General features: G+C 57.5%; 1 long non-coding RNA gene across 1 annotated transcript; it reads right to left on the bottom strand.

Annotated features, from left to right (window-relative positions):
* Positions 1–1,387: 1,387 nt before the first annotated feature.
* Positions 1,388–2,588, bottom strand: LOC136994408 (uncharacterized). The gene is made up of 2 exons (XR_010886496.1): positions 2,360–2,588; positions 1,388–1,911 (listed from the first exon to the last, which is right to left on the bottom strand). It is a non-coding gene; the product is annotated as an uncharacterized lncRNA (long non-coding RNA).
* Positions 2,589–22,089: the final 19,501 nt, after the last annotated feature.

Raw genomic sequence — 22,089 nt, 5'->3', positions numbered from 1 at the left:
CAGGTCTCCTGTCCCCATGGGAATGAATGGTCCACAAGTACTGAGCTGAGTGCCAGGGATGCAGAGTGCGCAGGACCAGAGTCTACTGAGCCCAGAGTTTGTCCCAGAAGGTGGTGGCTTGACCCTCCACAGTGGCCCCATACTTCTTCATATTACCTGATTGGCTGCTGATGTATGAGGCCCAGCTGGATCCATGGCAGAAGAGGTGCTCAGAGTCCCCAGGCACTCACAGCCCTCCACCAGCCTCCACTAGCTGCATGCAGGCCCACACCCCTGCGGACAGAGAGTGCAAAGAGCAAGGCAATGCATGCACAGGGCGAGAGGTAGGTCACTTGCCACAGTGGGGTCCGCTTGCCAGGGACATGGAGAACCAGCATCATCCCTCCACCTGGGGAAGCTCACTGGCCCCAGAAAATGACTCCCTCCTTGCGGCTGATCTTGGCCCTCTCCTGAAATGTCTCTGAAATCATGAAAGCCTCCATCTCCCTGCCACAGCACCTGCTCCCCTGTGGGGAAGGCGATTTGCATGGGGGAGTGCGCCCAGTGTGGAAGCAGAAAGAGCTGGACCCCAAGATGACTTTGCTTCTCTCTTGCTGTCCCCAGCCCCAATCCTGCTCTGCCAGTAACTGTCCTCTTTAATGAAATATTATGGGGGCTCTCGCATGATGTCACTTTGCTCCGCTAGTCTGGTCTTGTGCTCTCCTACTCCTCTCGACCTGACACAGCTCAAAGCAAACCTGCCCCATTAATACCATCAATCCCCTCAAGAATGTCAGTGACGGAGGAAGGGGCATGCTTGATGTATGCAGCCCGGTTCCACCACTGTATCCCCACCACAGCACCTAAAGCCCAGCCTTGTCTTCAGGGCAAAGAAAACACACCAGGAGTGGACCCTGCACCCTGCTCAAGCCCCATGCACTGTGGTTCCAGCACCAGGGGTCCAGTCCCGCTGTTCCCCAGAGACATAAGGTGATGCCCTGGGTGTCAGGGAATGCAGCTGCATGGAGAAGGGGTTGCTGGGGACGTCTCTGGTGATGCTGATCCTCTTTTGGAAGCGTGGGGCACAGTCTGTTTGCACACCTCCAAAAACTGCAGCCATCCACTCCTGGCTCTCTCCTGCTTTCTGCTTGTGCCAGTGCCCCACCAACATACCAGTGGACAGGGACACCCCAATCACAGCACACCTGAGGAGAAAGACTCTGAGCCCCTGCCCTATGCAGGGTCCAAAACTCACAAGCCTCAGCTGGGAACATGTGCCTGGAAATGAGCCTGAGAAGAAGCAGCAAATGAGCAAAAGCTGTGATGAGGGCAGAGAAGGCCCCCACTCTTGGGGAAACTAGTATTTCCATGTGCCTGCTCCTACAAGGAACCAGAACAAACACCAGGAGAAAATACCTAATCACTTCTGTGTCTTTGCAGGAACAGAGCTCTCACAAACACAGTAACACCCAATACAGTTAAAAACACAGCAGCAATGCTCTTACACTTGCCCACTTGGGAGCAGGACTAGAGCAACGAGGAAAAGCTGGGACAGGCTGGAGAGGAGGCCCCAGGAATGTGCATTCCACCCCACTGCTGCTTAGGTTCCCAGGAGTGCTCTCATCTGGATCATAGATCCTCTCACAGAGCTGCAGGTAACAGAGCTAACACAGCACAGGTGATAGAGAGAGCCAACAGATGCAACAGTTTTGCAGCAGTAGGTGCAGAAGGGCACAAAGAAGGCATCCTCATCTCAGTCCAGACCAGCATTCATGGCCTCAGGTATGGTGGTGAAGCACCACAGAGCACTTTCCCCAGGGCCTGTTGGAGCAGCTGTCCCTGTCATGTCAGAGGCTTTGGTGCAGACAGAGCTTCTGATGGAGGACACAGCTCTGCAAGTCTTGGGCTGCAGGGAGTGCCTGGGGCCTCACCCTGAGGAGAAAGGAGGGGGAAAAAAAAGTAGAAAAACTCTACTACTTGCAGTGATGTAGTTCAGAGAGCACCTTTATTCTCACTCTCACACACACCCACCCCGCAGCAGCTGCAGGGGAAGCATGTCTGATGCACAGATCAGGCTGAGGCTTCCCTGATTACCATAAGTAAATGACTTATATACATTTCTTTGGTTGGTATAGTTACTATCTAACACTCCCTGGTTGGCTGTATATACAAGGCAGAGAACAAAGAGAATGGAAGTCTTCACTAGCAAACTCTGCAACTGCTAACCGGCTTTATGCAGTTTGAATTCCTGGCAAGCCAGGCAGGAGTTGGAGCATTTTATACAAAGCTCAAGGTTTCTTTCTTTGCTCTATCTTAAGATAGTGATTAGTAAAACAAAAAAATGAAGTTAGTCTTGCCACTATTGTTGATTGTCTTTTACCTCCACAGCTGAGAGACGGAGTGGACTGATACTGCCCATGAACACTTGGTTGCACAGCTGGTGTTGGCAACAGGGTTTTGGCCTTTGGGGAATGTGCTCTGGGACAAACTCAGACTTCTCCTTGGCTCCTGATGAGCTCCATAAGCAGGAATGTTCCTCCTGCAAGGAAAAGTTGAGGAAGTCTCAGTTTCATCTTTTGGCTGCAAGTTTCAGTGCTGGAACTCGAGGAAAAAAAAAAATCCTGCAAGTGAGAGGAAGGTTATATGGGTGAGTAGAAAGGAAGATCGCAGAGGACTGAGGAGCAGTGTTCAGCATGGTTCTGTCTGCTGCATTTATGGTGAGTGACTGGCTGCTTTTTGTAAAGACACCGACACTGGGCAATGCGCACACTGGGAGGCTGCAGCAGCAGGTACACACATGAAGAGCCCAGTTTGGGAAGGACAGGGAATAACACGCACATCTCCCATGTCTCCTGCTTGCTTCCTGGAGCCTGGGAGGCCCAGCTGCTGGCCATGGCTCTTCCTGGAAACAGGGCCCCTGCACACAGGGCCGGGGAGGGAGAGAGATCAGGAGATCCACTCCAACCCTGGAGGCCCCTGCCTGACACCTGCAAAGGGCACAGGGCAGCACACGGGAGCATGCGAGGCTGGGAGGGAAGGCTCCAGGTCTGCCCCACAATCCAAGTACAAGGACACAGGAGTCATCCCAAAACATTTCCAGACCCCAGAGTTTTTGCCAAAAGCTCTGCCTGCCTGTAATGCCTGAAGCTGTAATGTCAGCCAGCCCTGGAAGGGCGGAAGAAAGGGGGCCAAAAAGGGGGCCAGCTGTACCTGAAGCATGTCAAACCACATCTTTCGTTTGGGCCACTGTCTTGCCCTTCACATGCCTGGGATGCTCTTCTTGCTCTCATGCTTGAAACTCTAATGGATCATAGTGTATGCTGTGCAGACACTGTGCACCAGAGCCTGCTGGTACCAGCACCTGTGCAAGTTCTGGAAAGGGACTCGAATCCATGGCAGGAGAGGTGCATGAAATCCCTAGGGCTTCTCAGCTCTGGGGGCAGACGGCAACACGGAACTCCCGGGCACCTTCCACTAGCCTCCAGCTGACCATGCAACTCTCCCAGGGAGGCTGCCAACCAGAGGTGGATGTCCTGGCATAAGCTGCTCCTCTCTCTGTGGGGGGATAGCACACTAGAAGGAGATGAGGGGCCCTGGGAGGAGGTTTTTGTTAGTGCCCAGACAGGTGTCCTGCTCCCATGGGAATGGCACAGAAGTGGCAGACACAGTCCCTGGGGAGAAGAGCGAGCAGGGCAAAAGACCGGTTGGCTGGGAACTGTCCTTGGAGGCAGAGGCTCACCCCTCCTGTGCTGCCCTGCACCAGATGCAGGAAGAATCGTAGCTGATGAAGGAGACCCATGCGATCCTGCCCTGGGCACCTGAGGGTACCTCCGGATATTGCAGACATCCACTACCGGATCCCTCCAGGATTCCACTTCTACCAGGGCGCCACAAAACCACCAGCTGAGAGGGACTCACCACAGGCAGCGCACCTGAGGGTGTGGGGCTCTGAACCCTGGACTTGTGCAGAGCCAATCCTCCAAGATGAGGAGAAGCACAAGAGCAAAGCTGCAATAACAGCCTAAGGCAACAAGTGTTTCTATTTCCATGGTCTTCCAGGGGATCAGGAGAAACACAGAGAGGAAACAGGTAGCCACTTCTCCAATCTGGAGGCACACCGCTCTCACACCCAGGAAAGTCAGGCACACAGGAACACGGCTAGGAAAGAGGCAGCAAAGCCCCGATACTCACTCACTTGGCAGCAGCAGCAGCAGCAGAGCACTGAGGAAAAGCTGGGCCATACTGGAGAGGAGGCTCAGGCAATGCACACTTCACCACACACCTCCGAACTTCCCAGAAGAGCTCATAGCTGCGTCATAAATCCTCTCACATCCCCAAACACTCCTCCCTCCTCTGCTTTTACCTGCAAGCACGGGAAAGGCCTGCTTTTGGAACCAGCTATTGCCTGGCGCCACCTTCCGATTTGTGGCTGCTTGGAGGAAGTGCTGAGCTGTCTGGACTCCCTCTCAGCCAGTTCTTGTTCCACCCTGCTCAAGACCTGCTCCAGTGTGAGCCAAGCACCACAGTAATATACCGCTGCATCCTCTTGCTTTGCTGCCCGGATCCTCAGCGTGAATCTGTTCCGGGAGCTCTCCACTTTCCCCTCAAAGCGACCCTGGAAACCCTCTCCATAGGCATTACCATACTGCCGGTAAATCAAGGTCAGAGAGCCCTGCAGCTTCTGCCGGTACCAGAACATGTAGTAGCTGCTCATGCTGCCTCCACGCATGCTGCACTGGAAGGTGCGTCCCTCGCCTTCTCGCACTGCCAGTTCCCCATGGTGTTGCTCCAAGACCACCTGGCCGTTGACTGCTGTGGAGAGCAAGAGGGAGCCGTGGTCACCTTGAGAGCGGGCAAGGGAGGGTGCAGCCCTGGTGGGGGCATTGCAGTGTCACTGGTCCAGCGGGAACACTAAATCCTGCTCCTTCAACCCAACAGATAACGATGGTCAGAGGAAGAGCCCTGACACAGGAACCACGCCTTGTGAGCAGAGAGAGACACCACATTTCCCTGCCTGCCACATAGGCAGCTTGCAGGAGAGCTTGCCCAGGACGGGGCACAGGTGCCCGCAGGCAGCCCCAGTCCCAGCCCGCCGAGCCCCGCGCTCGCTGCCCTCCCTGCTCGCCTCTCACCTGCCAGCACCGCTGCCAACGACAAGGCCAGGAGCCAAGGCACCATCCTGGGCGGCATCAGGCCCTGCCGCGCCGGGCGCCGGGGCCGGGACCGGCTGGGGGCAAAGCAGCCCCGGCGGGAGGCAGAGAGCAGCAGAGCTGAGCCGCGCTCGGCCCCGCTCCTGCCCGCACCGCGATCGCCGCCCCTCGCTGCGGCTGCGGCCGCGCCCACGACTCTGCCCTCCCCCCCGCCACGACCCGCCCTGCCCCGCCCCCCGCTGCCGCGGCCCCTCTGCGGGAGGAGAAGGGGGGCGCGGGGCCGAGCCGGGCTGCGTGGGAGCGGGCTGAGGAAGGTCCATCAGCAGCGAAGGAGCGCGGCGCCCCCAGAAGGCCACAGCAAGAGACTTTTCTGCCAGGACGGCTGCGAGGGTGGCCGGGCTCTTTAGACCTCTGTAGCCCTTGGAAAGAAGGCACCTGGGCAAGGCCTGCAAGGCAGCAGGGGAAAGCTGCTTGCCTGCTGGGGGGCTGCTGTGGAAAGGAAAGTGGGGTGAGGGGCTGTGGGGTGTGTGGGAGCCATGGAGATGGCCTGGGACGGTCAGGAGCAAAGCAGAGCTATGAGTGCTGTGCTCCAGCCAGAGCGAGGTCCGGGCCTTGGCCAGGCCCTACTTGGGCCAGCCCCAGGGATAGGTGGCAGCCCACAGGGTCCCCTTGCAGGACCCACCCCCCCCAATGCCCTGCACCCTCACCCTGCCCTTTCTCACTCGCCATCCCCCGCCCAGCAGGCCGAGGTGGGGAGAAGCGTGGGGAAATGAACCCTCCCCATGGCACTCTTGCCCCGTCCACAGGGGTGCAGGCCCTGGTGTGGAGGCTAGAGGCCTGTGGAGGGCTGTGAGCACCCTGGGAGTTCTGCACCTCTTGTCCCTTGCCCCTTGCTGCTTTCCCTTGCCCACCCCACCCCCAAGGAGCCAAGGCATATATACCCATCGAGCCATAATTAGCAACAAGGAGGAGGGACTTCTCTTCTCGTCCTGGGGAAAAATGGGCTCTGCAGCTCCTAGATGCATTGCTGTGGGACTCCCTAAAGAACATGAGGTAGCCACACTAGATTCAGCTTGGGCTTTCCCTATGAAAATGCTCTCAAGGCTCTTTGTGCTTCTTCCTGACCAGCAAAAGCTTCCCTTTTGCTTTGTGTGTGTGTGAGAGAGACTGAGGAGGAAGCAAGGAGGTAACAGTATGTTCATGGTTTTGGGTGGGCTGTCAGTGAGGGGTATGCCAGAGATGTGGCAGGTAAGGGTGAGAGGCTCTGAGACCTTCCCTGCTGTGGGCCCAGAGGCCTCTGTCTGCACCTGAGCAAGAGCACCTGCAGACACAGGAGCCAAGGATGAGCAGCACATGGTGAGAGCTCAAGCAATCACTTGATGTACTCTCACATTTGCCTGGCCTCCTACTTCTCAGCTCCAAGATGCTAACCTTAGAGAGACGCATGTTCTCAAAAGCTCTTGCTCCCATTACATTCTCAGATCTGGGAAACAAACATCAAATAATCTCATTCAGAATGGAAGGCTCAGTTTTGTCCTTCCGGGATCTTTTTTCCTGACAAATGCCCTAACTCTGTCCTTCTCTCCCCATGAGCTCCAGAAATGACTTTTTGCACAGGAATGTTGAGGGAGTCTTGTTTTCCTCTTTTGACTGCAAATTGTCCTGCTGGGACCTGAAAGACAAATCTGCAAGTCAAATGAGGGCTGTCTGGGTGATTAGAAAGGAAACCCTCAGCAAACTGAGCAGTGCTGTTAAGAAGGCTTTTGTCTGTGGCATTTAGGGGGTGTTCTTGTTCTGTAAATGCCCAGCGGCTGGTACATGCACATGCTGACATGGCACTGGTCTGTACCCAAACCAGGATGCCCAACACATGGCAGCCCATGTGGCTAGGGCTGCTCTGTATCATTTTCCTCTGCTTGGCTCTGCCTGCAGAGATGCTCTGCCTGCTTTTCGCCTTGTCTGTGCCCCTGTGACCCCTGCCCAGCCAGCTGGGTGCTGGGCTGCTGCCCACGGCCTGGGTACCCCTCAGCTCTGTACCCCGTGTCGCTCCCTCCAGTCTGGGCTGGGCTCTGACACCCTTAAACGCAAAAGGGAGGAGGGCAGGAAGCTGATATTGTCAGGGCACCCATGAGCATCTCCCACCGTGGTCCTTGCAGGGCGCAATAAGAGAGCTCTCTGTCAGCCAGGTCCAGCGTGGCCATGCCCAAGGTGCCGGAGCTCTCATCGGCCTGGCCAGAAAACCTCTTGTGGGCAAAAGGGGCTGTGTGGCTGTATGAACCCCCCCGGCCCTTCCTCTGCAGGATGTATTGCAGGGGCCCGCCAGCACGCTGCCGATACCAGGCCACATAAATATAGGAGGAGTTGGAGCTGTAAGTGCATCGGAAGGTCGCTGCATGCCCTGCTCGCCCCCACACTGCAGACACTGTCGGTTTGATCGCGTCGCCTTGAAATGATCCTGAAAGCAGAGCAGGGCTCTTTACTCACCACTTCACTCCAAGCAGCACAAGGAAAGAGGCCGGGGCGGGAGGGCACGGGGTGATGGAAGCAAGAAATGCTATTTCCAAAACTCAAACACTTTGGAAGCCTGAGTGAAGAAGGGCAGGGAGGGAAGGCCGCAGGCAGCTCAAGTAGCCAGAGGTTGTTTGGGGAGGTGAAATATGCTGAACACTCCTGTCAGACTTGAACACTGCCTTTGCATTTTGTGAAGAGGAAAAGATTAATCCCAAGAAGGTAGCTCTTTATGGCACCTTTGGGATTGTCCCGCGGTGCTCTTGGAAAGCCCAGGTCTCCTCGGGAACAGCTCTGAACACTCCAGCAGTTACCTCCCCTCCAGCTCCCACACCCAGGGCCAGAGAGAGGCCCCTGGCCCCTGCCGGAGGTTTGTGTCAGGGTGCAGCCAGGCTTCCTCTTCCCATGCTAATGGCACTGAACTATCAGGTGGAGTCCCAGGGGTGCAGGGCATGCAGGGCCAGGGACGCCTTTGCCCATGGATTGCTCCAGGAGGCAATGGCTCAACCCTCCACCACCGGCATGTACTCGAGAAATCAGATTGGAAGGAGGAGACCCACTCCAGGCCAGAACCAAGGGCCTGACAGTATCCCAAGCCCACTGCAGCTTTGAAGGCATCCCCTTTGCACGGACATGGAGAGACAGCACTGTCCCTCTACCCTGGAAAAACCACCGGCCCTGGAAAATCACAAGGCTGCCCTCCTCGGCACTGATCTGGCCCTTTCCTGACATGTCTCGGAACTCCTGAAAGCCTCCCTTTCCCTGCCACAGCACCCAGGCCCCAGCGGGGAAGTTTTCATGGGAGAGTGCACTCCGCATGGGAGCAGGAGGAGTTGGGCCCCACAAGGGGGTCAGGCACCCGCAGGCAGCTCCAGCCCGCCCGGCCCCGCGCTCGCTGCCCTCCCTGGCCACCTCTCACCTGCCAGCATCTCTGCGAAGGACAGAGCCAGGAGCCAAGGCACCATCCTGGGCGGCATCAGGCCCTGCCGGGCCGGGGACCGCGGCCATAGGCTAGTGCCGAGGGCAAAGCAGCCCCGGTGGGAGGCGGAGAGGAGCAGAGCTGAGCCACCCTCGCCTCTGCTCCTGCCCGCACCAGGATCGCAGCCCCTCGCCGCAGCAGCTCTGCCAACTCTGCCCTCCCCCATCCGACCCGCCCCCCCCACTGTCACAGCCCCTTTTGGGGAGGAGAAGGGGGGACCCAGCTCTGGGCCTGGCCGACCCTGGGCAGAGGCATCAGCAGAGAAGGAGCGTGGCGCCCCCAAAAGGACAAGCTTCCTTTCCCTTTTCTTCCAGAACGGCTGTGAGGCTGTCCTGGCTCTGGAGCCCTGCGTAGCCCCCGGAAAGAGGGCTAGGCAATGCCTAGGGAATAGGGAAAAGCTGCTCTCCTGCTTGCTGGCCGCTCTGGAAAGGAGAACAGGGTGAGGGGCTGTTGGCCGTGGGGGAGCAATGGAGAGGGCCAAGAATGGCTAGGAACAAAGCAGAGACAAGGAGGGCGCTGCTCCGTCTGCAGCCGGCTTGGGGTGGAAACACAGTGTGGAGAAAAGACTCCCCCACCATCCCCTTCAGTTCTGATATCCCCCCCTTTAGTATGGACATGTAAGTGCACAGAAAGGGCTCTGAGCTTTGTTGATGCCTCCCAAGGACCAGGATCTCCTTCACCTCCCAGGACCATGGCCAGGAAGAGATGTAGCAAGAGCAGAACCACCTCACCTCAGCCCACTTCCTTTTCGCAGGCAAAGCTGAGAGACAGTACCAGTCGAACCAGGCTGGCCTGAGCAGGGCTCTGCTTCTCTTGGGACAAGTGGTGAGATTCAGTAGAAAGCACAGCTCCAGCTTGGTGATTGCCCAATGCAGCACTCATCCCTGGAGGCTTGGAGGAGGAGAAGCAAAAGAGCAAAGATGGGATCTGCTGGGACCAGAACATGGTATGGTTGCTCATACTGCCCCTCTCGTTCTGCACTGGAAGGGGCCTCCCCCACCATCACAGGAAACCTGGGGCCCACTCACGGAGCTGTTTCCTTATGCCCCCATCTTCGCCCTTGTCCTCGCACGACTGACTGCAGTGCCCGCAGGGGAAACTGCTGGGCCCAGTGCAAAGCAACAGGCCCTGAGGTGCAGGTAGAGCAGCCTTGGGAGGTTCCCCTGTGCCCTGCCTGTTCCCCTGCTATGGAGGCCATAAGCCGCACTGAGGTGCCTGATCCGCAGCTGCAAGTGGAACGAGGCTCTTCCCCATGTGCTCTGCAGGGACACATGAGGGTCAGGCCAGCAGGGCTGCGAGCAGTCAGCACAGTTCCACGGGGCCAAGCCGGGTACAGGGCATGCCCAGGTCCCAAGGTGCCAGGGACCCCCATCACGCTGATCTAGGCAGGGCAATAACCCCATGCATATGGCAACCCACATGATCATGCCTGCTCCACTTTGCCTCTCTCCAGCTCCGCTCTGGCTGCAGTGCTGCTCTGCCCACATTTCCCACCACATCTGTGCCACTGTGACCTGCACCCAGCCAAGGTCTGTCCTCAGCACAACCCCGTCCCTTCCTCAAAGCAGGCCGGGACTGTGACAACCATGAATGCAAAATGGAGGGAGGGAGGAGTGCAAGAAGTGTAAGAAGCTCAAAATCACACCTGAAAATACAGCAGGGCTGTTCCCACAGGCATCCACTGCAACAAGCACAAAGAAGACGTGGGGGGGGGTTGTGTGGAAAGGGGAAAAGCTACAGGAAACGCCCATGTTAGAGCTGAAGCCTGCCCTTGTCTCTGTGGTGTAAGAAAGGAGGGATGTGGGGAAAGGTCCCATTTGCTGCACCTGTGGGATTGCCACGCAGTGAGCAGCCATGCCCCCAAACTTGCCTGCCACTCCCCACCCCTCCAGCTCCCACACTCTGGGCCAGGGCCGCTGGCAGGAGGTTTGTGTCAGGGTGCAGACGGCTTTCCTGTCACTGTGGGAATGGCACAGAAATAGCGGGCCGAGTCCTGTGGGCGCAGGGCACGCAGGGCCAGAGACGCCACAGCCTGTGAATTGTCGCGGGAGACAGTGGCTCCACTCTCCACTGCCGTACCATAACGAATGTTGCTAGAATCATAGCTGATGGTGGCGACCCACTCGAGTGTGGCACCGGTGGCCTGACGGTACCAAAGTAAACCAAAATCCTTGAAGCTGAAGCCGGATCCACGGCAGGAGAGTTGCACGGAGTCCCCAAACTCTCGCAGCCCTCCACCGGCCTCCACCAGCCGCACCTGGGCCTGCACCCCTGTGGACAGAGAGTGCAGGGAGCAAGGCAGCGCGCACACACACACGCAGTGGCAGGCAGTTCACCAGCCGCTCTGGGGTCCCCTTCCTGAGGACATGGAGACCTGGCATCATCCCTCCCTCTTCCCTCTACCCTGGGAAACCCACTGGCCCTGGGAAATCCCAAGGCTGCCCTCCTCAGGGCTGAACTTGGCCTTGTCCTGAAATGTCCCCCAAATACTGGAAACCTCCCTCTCCCTGCCACAGAACCTCATCCCCACTGGCAAAGGCAATTTTCATGGCAGAGTGCACCTCACGTGGCAGCAGGCAGCAGCTGGCTCCCAGGACGGGGCACAGGCAGCCCCAGCCCCAGCCCCAGCCCGCCCGGCCCCGCGCTCGCTGCCCTCCCTGGCTGCCTCTCACCTGCCGGCACCGCTGCCAACGACAAGGCCAGGAGCCAAGGCACCATCCTGGGCGGCATCAGGCCCTGCCTCGGCCCTCTCCTGCACACACCGCCACTGGGGGCCTTCACCGCGGCAGCGCTAAGGACTCTGCCCCCACCGCAGACCCGTCCCGCCCCTCGCTGTCGCGGTCCCTTTGTGGGAGGAGGAGCGGCGACGCAGGGCCCGGCCGGCGGACGTTCATCGGCAGAGAAGGAGTGCGGCGCCCCCAGAAGGCCGCAGCTCCTTTCCCTTTTTGCCCCGCACGGTGGGACGAGTGTGCGGGCTCCCCAGCCCTGCGTAGCCTCGTAAAGAGGAGCCCTGGGCAATGCCTCAGAGGCCATAGGGAGAAGCTTCTCTGCCGCTCGGGGGCTGCTCCGGAAAGAAGAGCAGACTGGGGGCTGCAAGCCGTGACGGAGCCCTGGAGACGGTCGTGGATGGCAGCGAGGAGAGCTAAGATGCGGAGTGCCCTGCTCTGCCGGCACATGGGTCAGGGTCTCAGCCAGGCCCAGCTCGGCCGGCCCCAGCACCGGGCTGTCGGCCTCCAGCATCCCCTCGTAAGACTGTCCCCATGCCTCACAACCGCATCCTGCCCTAGCTTCACTCCCGGTCCTCTGGCCATGGGGCTGAGAAACAGCTTTGGAAGTCAGCCTCCAAAAGCCCACCCACCCAACCTGCCCCACAGGGACCCCGAGGAGGTGACACGTTTTCCAAGGCTTCACACGCTGCTCAGCTCTGCCCAGTGTGGGGAGGACTGAGAGAAGCGGGCTCCAGTGCAGGCAGGTGCAGCTTGCCAGAGAAAACACCCTGTCCTGGACAGGCTGCGAGGAGTCAGCACAGCCCCACAGGGCTGTGCCGGGTGCAGGGGCACACTTGATTCCCAGATGCCTGGTGTGCCTGTCCTGCCTGCTTAGGACAGGCAATAACCCCATGCACACCGTCGACCACACATCCAGGCCCGCGTTGCCTTGCCTCTCCTCAGCTTGGCTCTATCTGCAGAGCAGCTCTGCCTGCTTCCCCCTCACAATCACCCCTTCTGTGCCCGTGTGACCCCTGTCTGAGCTGACCCAGGATATGCACGTGGAGACAGAAGTAACAACACAGAGAAGAGACTTTGTAACCTGTCCAGGGGAAAATCTGCTCTACAGCTCAGCTCTTCGTGCTACATTGCTGTGGGACTCCCCAAAGAACATGAGGTAGCCACACTAGATTCAGCTTGGGCTTTCCCTGTGAAAATGCTCTCAAGGCTCTTTGTGCTTCTTCCTGACCAGCAAAAGCTTCCCTTTTGCTTTGTGTGTGTGAGAGAGACTGAGGAGGAAGCAAGGAGGTGACAGCATGTTCATGGTTTTGGGTGGGCTTGTGAGAGATTCTGCTGCTGAAATAGGTACCAGGGCTCCTTTCCCTTTTCTGCCCGGACAGCTGTGAGGGTGGCCGGGCTCTTTAGACCCATGTAGCTCTTGAAAAGAAGGCACCTGGGCAACGCCTCCAAGGCAATAGGGGAAAGCTGCTTGCCTGTTTGGTGGCTGCTCCGGAATGGAAAGTGGGGGGAGGGGCTGTGGGGTGTGTGGGAGCCACGGAGATGGCCAGGGACAGTTGGGAGTAAAGCAGAGCTATGAGTGCTGTGCTCCAGCCACAGTGACCCTCCCCATGCCCCGCACTCTCATTTTACCCTGCCCTCACTCCCTGTCCCCAGCACACCAGGCTGACATGGGGAGGAGCGTGGAGGAATGAACACCCCCACACCTTTTCTCTGTGACAAGGGGCCCCCCAGGATTCCCCAGGCAGCCAAGACTCCATGGGGCTAATGGGCACCGGGAGCAGGTCCTTGCTTGGTGCTGCAAGAAGGCGCAGGCTTGAGCGGTGTCCTGGCTCCAACTCCACTCACCCCAACCCCCAGCTCACCCCACACAACTCCTGCGAGGCTCAGTGGGGGACAACATTGTGGGATATCCTCTGAAGAAAGGGGAGACTGTCTTCTGTGTGCTCACCATGCTTGGGAGGGACCCCAAACTTCTTTTGGGATCCTTGTGCCTGCAGGTCAACACACCCCCTGGGATCAAGATGTGCCACGGTGTCATGGTCCTGGCTGGTGTCATCTTTTCAGCAGTGCTGCCAACCCTGCAGGCTGTCCAGCTCCTGTACGCTCCCTCTTCCCCTGGGTGCTCCAGCCCAGTCCCTTGGGTAGGAGGTGGGAAATGGAGGTTCAGAGGGTAAAGGGGGGGCAGGAGCCCACTGGAGCTAGGCACTTGAGGCTGAGAAGAAAAGGGGGGATGTCAGGCCATATTGTGAAAGCCAGGACAGTTGCAAGATGCCTTTTCAATCCTTCAGGGAAGGTCCTCAGTGTAAACACCAAATAATTCATTCAGAATGGAAGGCTCAGTTTTGTCCTTCCGGGATCATTTTTCATGACAAATGCCCTAACTCTGACTTTGTTTTCTCTGCGGCATTTAAGGTGTGTTGCTGTTTTGTAAACACACAGCGGCTGGTACATGCACATGCTCAACATGGCACCAGTATGTACCCAAACTAGGAGGCCACCTTTGGGAAGGTGGGGAGTAGCATGCATCCCCTTTAGGCCAGCTGATCTCCAGTGTGCCCTGGTTCCTTCCTGGAGGCTGAAGAGCCTGAGAGCTGGCCATGGCTGTTCCTGGGAAGAGGGTCCCTGGAGACAGTGGAGGGCAGGGAGTGTGAGGAGTAGATTTGGGAAGTGGGATCCCCCCACGATGCGCAGCAATGGCCCATCCCTCCCTGGGAGCTGCCCTGAACCCCTCCTGGCAGTCGCCTCCCCTCCAGCTCCTGCACCATGGATCAGCAGCCCCAGCAGGATGTTTGTGTCAGTCAGGGTGCATCCAGGTCTCCTGTCCCCATGGGAATGAATGGTCCACAAGTACTGAGCTGAGTGCCAGGGATGCAGAGTGCGCAGGACCAGAGTCTACTGAGCCCAGAGTTTGTCCCAGAAGGTGGTGGCTTGACCCTCCACAGTGGCCCCATACTTCTTCATATTACCTGATTGGCTGCTGATGTATGAGGCCCAGCTGGATCCATGGCAGAAGAGGTGCTCAGAGTCCCCAGGCACTCACAGCCCTCCACCAGCCTCCACTAGCTGCATGCAGGCCCACACCCCTGCGGACAGAGAGTGCAAAGAGCAAGGCAATGCATGCACAGGGCGAGAGGTAGGTCACTTGCCACAGTGGGGTCCGCTTGCCAGGGACATGGAGAACCAGCATCATCCCTCCACCTGGGGAAGCTCACTGGCCCCAGAAAATGACTCCCTCCTTGCGGCTGATCTTGGCCCTCTCCTGAAATGTCTCTGAAATCCTGAAAGCCTCCATCTCCCTGCCACAGCACCTGCTCCCCTGTGGGGAAGGAGATTTGCACGGGGGAGTGCACCCAGTGTGGAAGCAGAAAGAGCTGGACCCCAAGATGACTTTGCTTCTCTCTTGCTGTCCCCAGCCCCAATCCTGCTCTGCCAGTAACTGTCCTCTTTAATGAAATATTATGGGGGCTCTCGCATGATGTCACTTTGCTCCGCTAGTCTGGTCTTGTGCTCTCCTACTCCTCTCGACCTGACACAGCTCAAAGCAAACCTGCCCCATTAATACCATCAATCCCCTCAAGAATGTCAGTGACAGAGGAAGGGGCATGCTTGATGTATGCAGCCCGGTTCCACCACTGTATCCCCACCACAGCACCTAAAGCCCAGCCTTGTCTTCAGGGCAAAGAAAACACACCAGGAGTGGACCCTGCACCCTGCTCAAGCCCCATGCACTGTGGTTCCAGCACCAGGGGTCCAGTCCCGCTGTTCCCCAGAGACATAAGGTGATGCCCTGGGTGTCAGGGAATGCAGCTGCATGGAGAAGGGGTTGCTGGGGACGTCTCTGGTGATGCTGATCCTCTTTTGGAAGCGTGGGGCACAGTCTGTTTGCACACCTCCAAAAACTGCAGCCATCCACTCCTGGCTCTCTCCTGCTTTCTGCTTGTGCCAGTGCCCCACCAACATACCAGTGGACAGGGACACCCCAAACACAGCACACCTGAGGAGAAAGACTCTGAGCCCCTGCCCTATGCAGGGTCCAAAACTCACAAGCCTCAGCTGGGAACATGTGCCTGGAAATGAGCCTGAGAAGAAGCAGCAAATGAGCAAAAGCTGTGATGAGGGCAGAGAAGGCCCCCACTCTTGGGGAAACTAGTATTTCCATGTGCCTGCTCCTACAAGGAACCAGAACAAACACCAGGAGAAAATACCTAATCACTTCTGTGTCTTTGCAGGAACAGAGCTCTCACAAACACAGTAACACCCAATACAGTTAAAAACACAGCAGCAATGCTCTTACACTTGCCCACTTGGGAGCAGGACTAGAGCAACGAGGAAAGGCTGGGACAGGCTGGAGAGGAGGCCCCAGGAATGTGCATTCCACCCCACTGCTGCTTAGGTTCCCAGGAGTGCTCTCATCTGGATCATAGATCCTCTCACAGAGCTGCAGGTAACAGAGCTAACACAGCACAGGTGATAGAGAGAGCCAACAGATGCAACAGTTTTGCAGCAGTAGGTGCAGAAGGGCACAAAGAAGGCATCCTCATCTCAGTCCAGACCAGCATTCATGGCCTCAGGTATGGTGGTGAAGCACCACAGAGCACTTTCCCCAGGGCCTGTTGGAGCAGCTGTCCCTGTCATGTCAGAGGCTTTGGTGCAGACAGAGCTTCTGATGGAGGACACAGCTCTGCAAGTCTTGGGCTGCAGGCAGTGCCTGGGGCTTCACCCTGAGGAGAAAGGAGGGGAAAAAAAAAGTGGAAAAACTCTACTACTTGCAGTGATGTAGTTCAGAGAGCACCTTTATTCTCACTCTCACACACACCCACCCCGCAGCAGCTGCAGGGGAAGCATGTCTGATGCACAAATCAGGCTGAGGCTTCCCTGATTAGCATAAGTAAATGACTTATATACATTTCTTTGGTTGGTATAGTTACTATCTAACACTCCCTGGTTGGCTGTATATACAAGGCAGAGAACAAAGAGAATGGAAGTCTTCACTAGCAAACTCCGCAACTGCTAACTGGCTTTATGCAGTTTGAATTCCTGGCAAGCCAGGCAGGAGTTGGAGCATTTTATACAAAGCTCAAGGTTTCTTTCTTTGCTCTATCTTAAGATAGTGATTAGTAAAACAAAAAAATGAAGTTAGTCTTGCCACTATTGTTGATTGTCTTTTACCTCCACATCTGAGAGATGGAGTGGACTGATACTGCAACAGGGTTTTGCTTTCTGTGGCCATGGGACCCTTTTGGAGAATTATGTCTCCCTGGGAGAGACAGGATCCACCTCACTAAACAGGGCAAAAGTAGCTCTGCCAACAGGCTGGCTGACCTGGTAAGGAAGGCTCCATCACCTGCACAGGGACTGAGCTGAAGCTGACTGGCCTGTAGTTCCCCAGGTCCTCCTTCTTGCCCTAGCCTTCCTTTTGCTGCTTGTGCACTTTTAGAAGCCTTTCTTCTTGCCCTTAACATCCCTTGCCAGTTTCAACTTCAGATGGACTTCAGTTCTCCTAACCCCATCCCTGCATGCTCGGACACTGCCTTCATATCCCTCCTGGGCCCCCTGTCCCTGCTTCCACCTCTTGTACACTTCCTTTTCAGGTCTGGCTTTTGCCAGGAGTTCCTTGCACGCCCATTCAGGGTGTACCCCTTGGGATTCTCCATGTGTGCAAGCTGCTGATTTTAAAAGTCAGTCTTATTCTGCATGGAAGGCCCATTTTTGGCCTTCGGGGAACGTGCTCTGGGACAGAATCAGACTTCTCCTTGGCTCCTGATGAGCTCCATAAGCAGGAATGTTCCTCCTGCAAGGGAAAGCTGAGGAAGTCTCAGTTTCATCTTTTGGCTGCAAGTTTCAGTGCTGGAACTCGAGAAAAAAAAAAAAAAAATCCTGCAAAGTGAGAGGAAGGTTATATGGGTGAGTAGAAAGGAAGACCCCAGAGGACTGAGGAGCAGTGTTCAGCATGGTTCTGTCTGCTGCATTTATGGTGAGTGACTGGCTGCTTTTTGTAAAGACACCGACACTGGGCAATGCGCACACTGGGAGGCTGCAGCAGCAGGTACACACATGAAGAGCCCAGTTTGGGAAGGACAGGGAATAACACGCACATCTCCCGTGTCTCCTGCTTGCTTCCTGGAGCCTGGGAGGCCCAGCTGCTGGCCATGGCTCTTCCTGGAAACAGGGCCCCTCCACACAGGGGCGGGGAGGGAGAGAGATCAGGAGATCCACTCCAACCCTGGAGGCCCCTGCCTGACACCTGCAAAGGGCACAGGGCAGCACACGGGAGCATGCGAGGCTGGGAGGGAAGGCTCCGGGTCTGCCCCACAATCCAAAGTACAAGGACACAGGAGTCATCCCAAAACATTTCCACACCCCAGAGTTTTTGCCAAAAGCTCTGCCTGCCTGTAATGCCTGAAGCTGTAATGTCAGCCAGCCCTGGAAGGGCAGAAGAAAGGGGGCCAAAAAGGGGGCCAGCTGTACCTGAAGCATGTCAAACCACATCTTTCGTTTGGGCCACTGTCTTCCCTCTTCTCCTTCACATGCCTGGGATGCTCTTCTCGCTCTCATGCTTGAAACTCTAATGGATCATAGTGTATGCTGTGCAGGCACTGTGCACCAGTGCCTGCTGGTACCAGCACCTGTGCAAGTTCTGGAAAGGGACTCGAATACATGGCAGGAGAGGTGCATGAAATCCCTAGGGCTTCTCAGCTCTGGGGGCAGACGGCAACACGGAACTCCCAGGCACCTTCCACTAGCCTCCAGCTGACCATGCAACTCTCCCAGGGAGGCTGCCAACCAGAGGTGGATGTCCTGGCATAAGCTGCTCCTCTCTCTGTGGGGGGATAGCACACAAGAAAGAGATGAGGGGCCCTGGGAGGAGGTTTTTGTTAGTGCCCAGACAGGTGTCCTGCTCCCATGGGAATGGCACAGAAGTGGCAGACACAGTCCCTGGGGAGAAGAGCGAGCAGGGCAAAAGACCGGTTGGCTGGGAACTGTCCTTGGAGGCAGAGGCTCACCCCTCCTGTGCTGCCCTGCACCAGATGCAGGAAGAATCGTAGCTGATGAAGGAGACCCATGCGATCCTGGCCTGGGCACCTGAGGGTACCTCCGGATATTGCAGACATCCACTACCGGATCCCTCCAGGATTCCGCTTCTACCAGGGCGCCACAAAACCACCAGCTGAGAGGGACTCACCACAGGCAGCGCACCTGAGGGTGTGGGGCTTGGAACCCTGGACTCGCGCAGAGCCAATCCTCCAAGATGAGGAGAAACACAAGAGCAAAGCTGCAATAACAGCCTAAGGCAACAAGTGTTTCTATTTCCATGGTCTTCCAGGGGATCAGGAGAAACACAGAGAGGAAATGGGTAGTCAGTTCTCCAATCTGGAGGCACACGGCTCTCACAGACATGCTCACACCCAGGAAAGTCAGGCACACAGGAACACGGCTAGGAAAGAAGCAGCAAAGCCCCGATACTCACTCACTTAGCAGCAGCAGAGCACTGAGGAAAAGCTGGGCCATGCTGGAGAGGAGGCTCAGGCAATGTGCACTTCACCGCACACCTCCGAACTTCCCAGAAGAGCTCATAGCTGCGTCATAAATCCTCTCACATCTCCAAACACTCCTCCCTCCTCTGCTTTTCCCGGCAAGCATGGGAAAGGCCTGCTTTTGGAACCAGCTATTGCCTGGCGCCACCTTCCGATTTGTGGCTGCCTGGAGGAAGCGCTGAGCTGTCTGGACTCCCTCTCAGCCAGTTCTTGTTCCACCCTGCTCAAGACCTGCTCCAGTGTGCGCCAAGCACCACAGTAATATACTGCTGCGTCCTCTTGCTTTGCTGCCCGGATCCTCAGCGTGAATCTGTTCTGGGAGCTCTCCACTTTCCCCTCAAAGCGACCCCCGAAACCTTCTCCATAGGCACCGCCATACTGCCGGTAAATCAAGGTCAGAGAGCCCTGCAGCTTCTGCCGGTACCAGAACATGCTGTAGCTGCTCATGCTGCCTCCACGCATGCTGCACTGGAAGGTGCCTCCCTCGCCTTCTCGCACTGCCAGTTCCCCATGGTGTTGCTCCAAGGCCACCTGGCCGTTGACTGCTGTGGAGAGCAAGAGGGAGCCGTGGTCACCTTGAGAGCGGGCAAGGGAGGGTGCAGCCCCGGTGGGGGCATTGCAATGTCACTGGTCCAGCGGGAGCACTAAATCCTGCTCCTTCAACCCAATAGATAACAATGGTCAGAGGAAGAGCCCTGACACAGGAACCAGGCCTTGTGAGCAGAGAGAGACACCACATTTCCCTGCCTGCCACATAGGCAGCTTGCAGGAGAGATTGCCCAGGACGGGGCACAGGCGCCCGCAGGCAGCCCCAGCCCGCCCAGCCCCGCGCTCGCTGCCCTCCCTGCTCGCCTCTCACCTGCCGGCACCGCTGCCAACGACAAGGCCAGGAGCCAAGGCACCATCCTGGGCGGCATCAGGCCCTGCCGCGCCGGGGGCCGGGGCCGGGGCCGGCTGCGGGCAAAGCAGCCCCGGCGGGAGGCAGAGAGCAGCAGAGCTGAGCCGCGCTCGGCCCCGCTCCTGCCCGCACCGCGATCGCCGCCCCTCGCTGCGGCTGCGGCCGCGCCCACGACTCTGCCCTCCCCCCCGCCACGACCCGCCCCGCCCCCCGCTGCCGCGGCCCCTCTGCGGGAGGAGAAGGGGGGCGCGGGGCCGAGCCGGGCTGCGTGGGAGCGGGCTGAGGAAGGTCCATCAGCAGCGAAGGAGCGCGGCGCCCCCAGAAGGCCACAGCAAGAGACTTTTCTGCCAGGACGGCTGCGAGGGTGGCCGGGCTCTTTAGACCTCTGTAGCCCTTGGAAAGAAGGCACCTGGGCAAGGCCTGCAAGGCAGCAGGGGAAAGCTGCTTGCCTGCTGGGGGGCTGCTGTGGAAAGGAAAGTGGGGTGAGGGGCTGTGGGGTGTGTGGGAGCCGTGGAGATGGCCTGGGACGGTCAGGAGCAAAGCAGAGCTATGAGTGCTGTGCTCCAGCCAGAGCGAGGTCCGGGCCTTGGCCAGGCCCTACTTGGGCCAGCCCCAGGGATGGGCTGTCAGCCCACAGCATCCCCTCCCGGAACCCTCCCCATGCCCCGCACTCTCATTTTACCCTGCCCTCACTCCCTGTCCCCAGCACACCAGGCTGACATGGGGAGGAGCGTGGAGGAATGAACACCCCCACACCTTTTCTCTGTGATAAGGTCCCCCGAGGATTCCCCAGGCAGCCAAGACTCCATGGGGCTAATGGGCACCGGGAGCAGGTCCTTGCTTGGTGCTGCAAGATGGTGCAGGCTTGAGCGGTGTCCTGGCTCCAACTCCACTCACCCCACCCCCCAGCTCACCCCACACAACTCCTGCGAGGCTCAGTGGGGGACAACATTGTGGGATATCCTCTGAAGAAAGGGGAGACTGTCTTCTGTGCGCTCACCATGCTTGGGAGGGACCCAAAACTTCTTTTGGGAACCTTGTGCCTGCAGGCCAATACACCCACTGGGACCAAGATGTGCCACGGTGTCATGGTCCTGGCTGGTGTCATCTTTTTAGCAGTGCTGCCAACCCTGCAAGCTCCTGTACGCTCCCTTTTCCCCTGGGTGCTCCAGCCTAGTCCCTTGGGTAGGAGGTGGGAAATGGAGGTTCAGAGGGTAAAGGGGAGGCAGGAGCCCACTGGAGCTAGGCGCTTGAGGCTGAGAAGAAAAGGGGGGATGTCAGGCCATATTGTGAAAGCTAGGACAGTTGCAAGATGCCTTTTCAATCCTTCAGGGAAGGTCCTCAATGTAAACATCAAATAATTCATTCAGAATGGAAGGCTCAGTTTTGTCCTTCTGGGATCATCTTTCCTGACAAATGCCCTAACTCTGACTGTCCTTCTCTCTCCATGAGCTCCAGAAATGACTTTTTGCACAGGAATGTTGAGGGAGTCTTGTTTTCCTCTTTTGACTGCAAGTTGTCCTGCTGGGACCTGAAAGACAAATCTGCAAGTCAAATGAAGGCTGTCTGGGTGATTAGAAAGGAAACCCTCAGCAAACTGAGCAGTGCTGTTAAGAAGGCTTTTGTCTGTGGCATTTAGGGGGTGTTCTTGTTTTGTAAATGCCCAGCGGCTGGTACATGCACATGCTGACATGGCACCGGTCTGTACCCAAACCAGGATGCCCAACACACGGCAGCCCATGTGGCTAGGGCTGCTCTGTATCACTTCTCCTCTGTTTGGCTCTGCCTGCAGAGACGCTCTGCCTGCTTTTCGCCTTGTCTGTGCCCCTGGGACCCCTGCCCAGCCAGCTGGGTGCTGGGCTGCTGCCCACGGCCCGGGTACCCCTCAGCTCTGTACCCCGTGTCGCTCCCTCCAGTCTGGGCTGGGCTCTGACACCCTTAAACGCAAAAGGGAGGAGGGCAGGAAGCTGATATTGTCAGGGCACCCACGAGCATCTCCCACCGTGGTCCTTGCAGGGCGCAATAATAGAGCTCACTGTCAGCCAGGTCCAGCGTGGCCATGCCCAAGGTGCCGGAGCTCTCACCGGCCTGGCCAGAAGACCTCTTGCGGGCAAAAGGGGCTGTGTGGCTGTATGAACCCCCCCGGCCCTTCCTCTGCAAGATGTATTGCAGGGGCCCGCCAGCACGCTGCTGAGACCAGGCCACATAAATATAGGAGGAGTTGGAGATGTAAGTGCATCGGAAGGTCGCTGCATGCCCTGCTCGCCCCCACACTGCAGACACTGTCGGTTTGATCGCGTCGCCTTGAAAT

Source organism: Apteryx mantelli, chromosome 28 (genome assembly GCF_036417845.1).
Source record: "Apteryx mantelli isolate bAptMan1 chromosome 28, bAptMan1.hap1, whole genome shotgun sequence".
Taxonomy (NCBI): domain Eukaryota; kingdom Metazoa; phylum Chordata; class Aves; order Apterygiformes; family Apterygidae; genus Apteryx; species Apteryx mantelli.
This window is presented reverse-complemented; position numbering and strand designations above follow the sequence as displayed.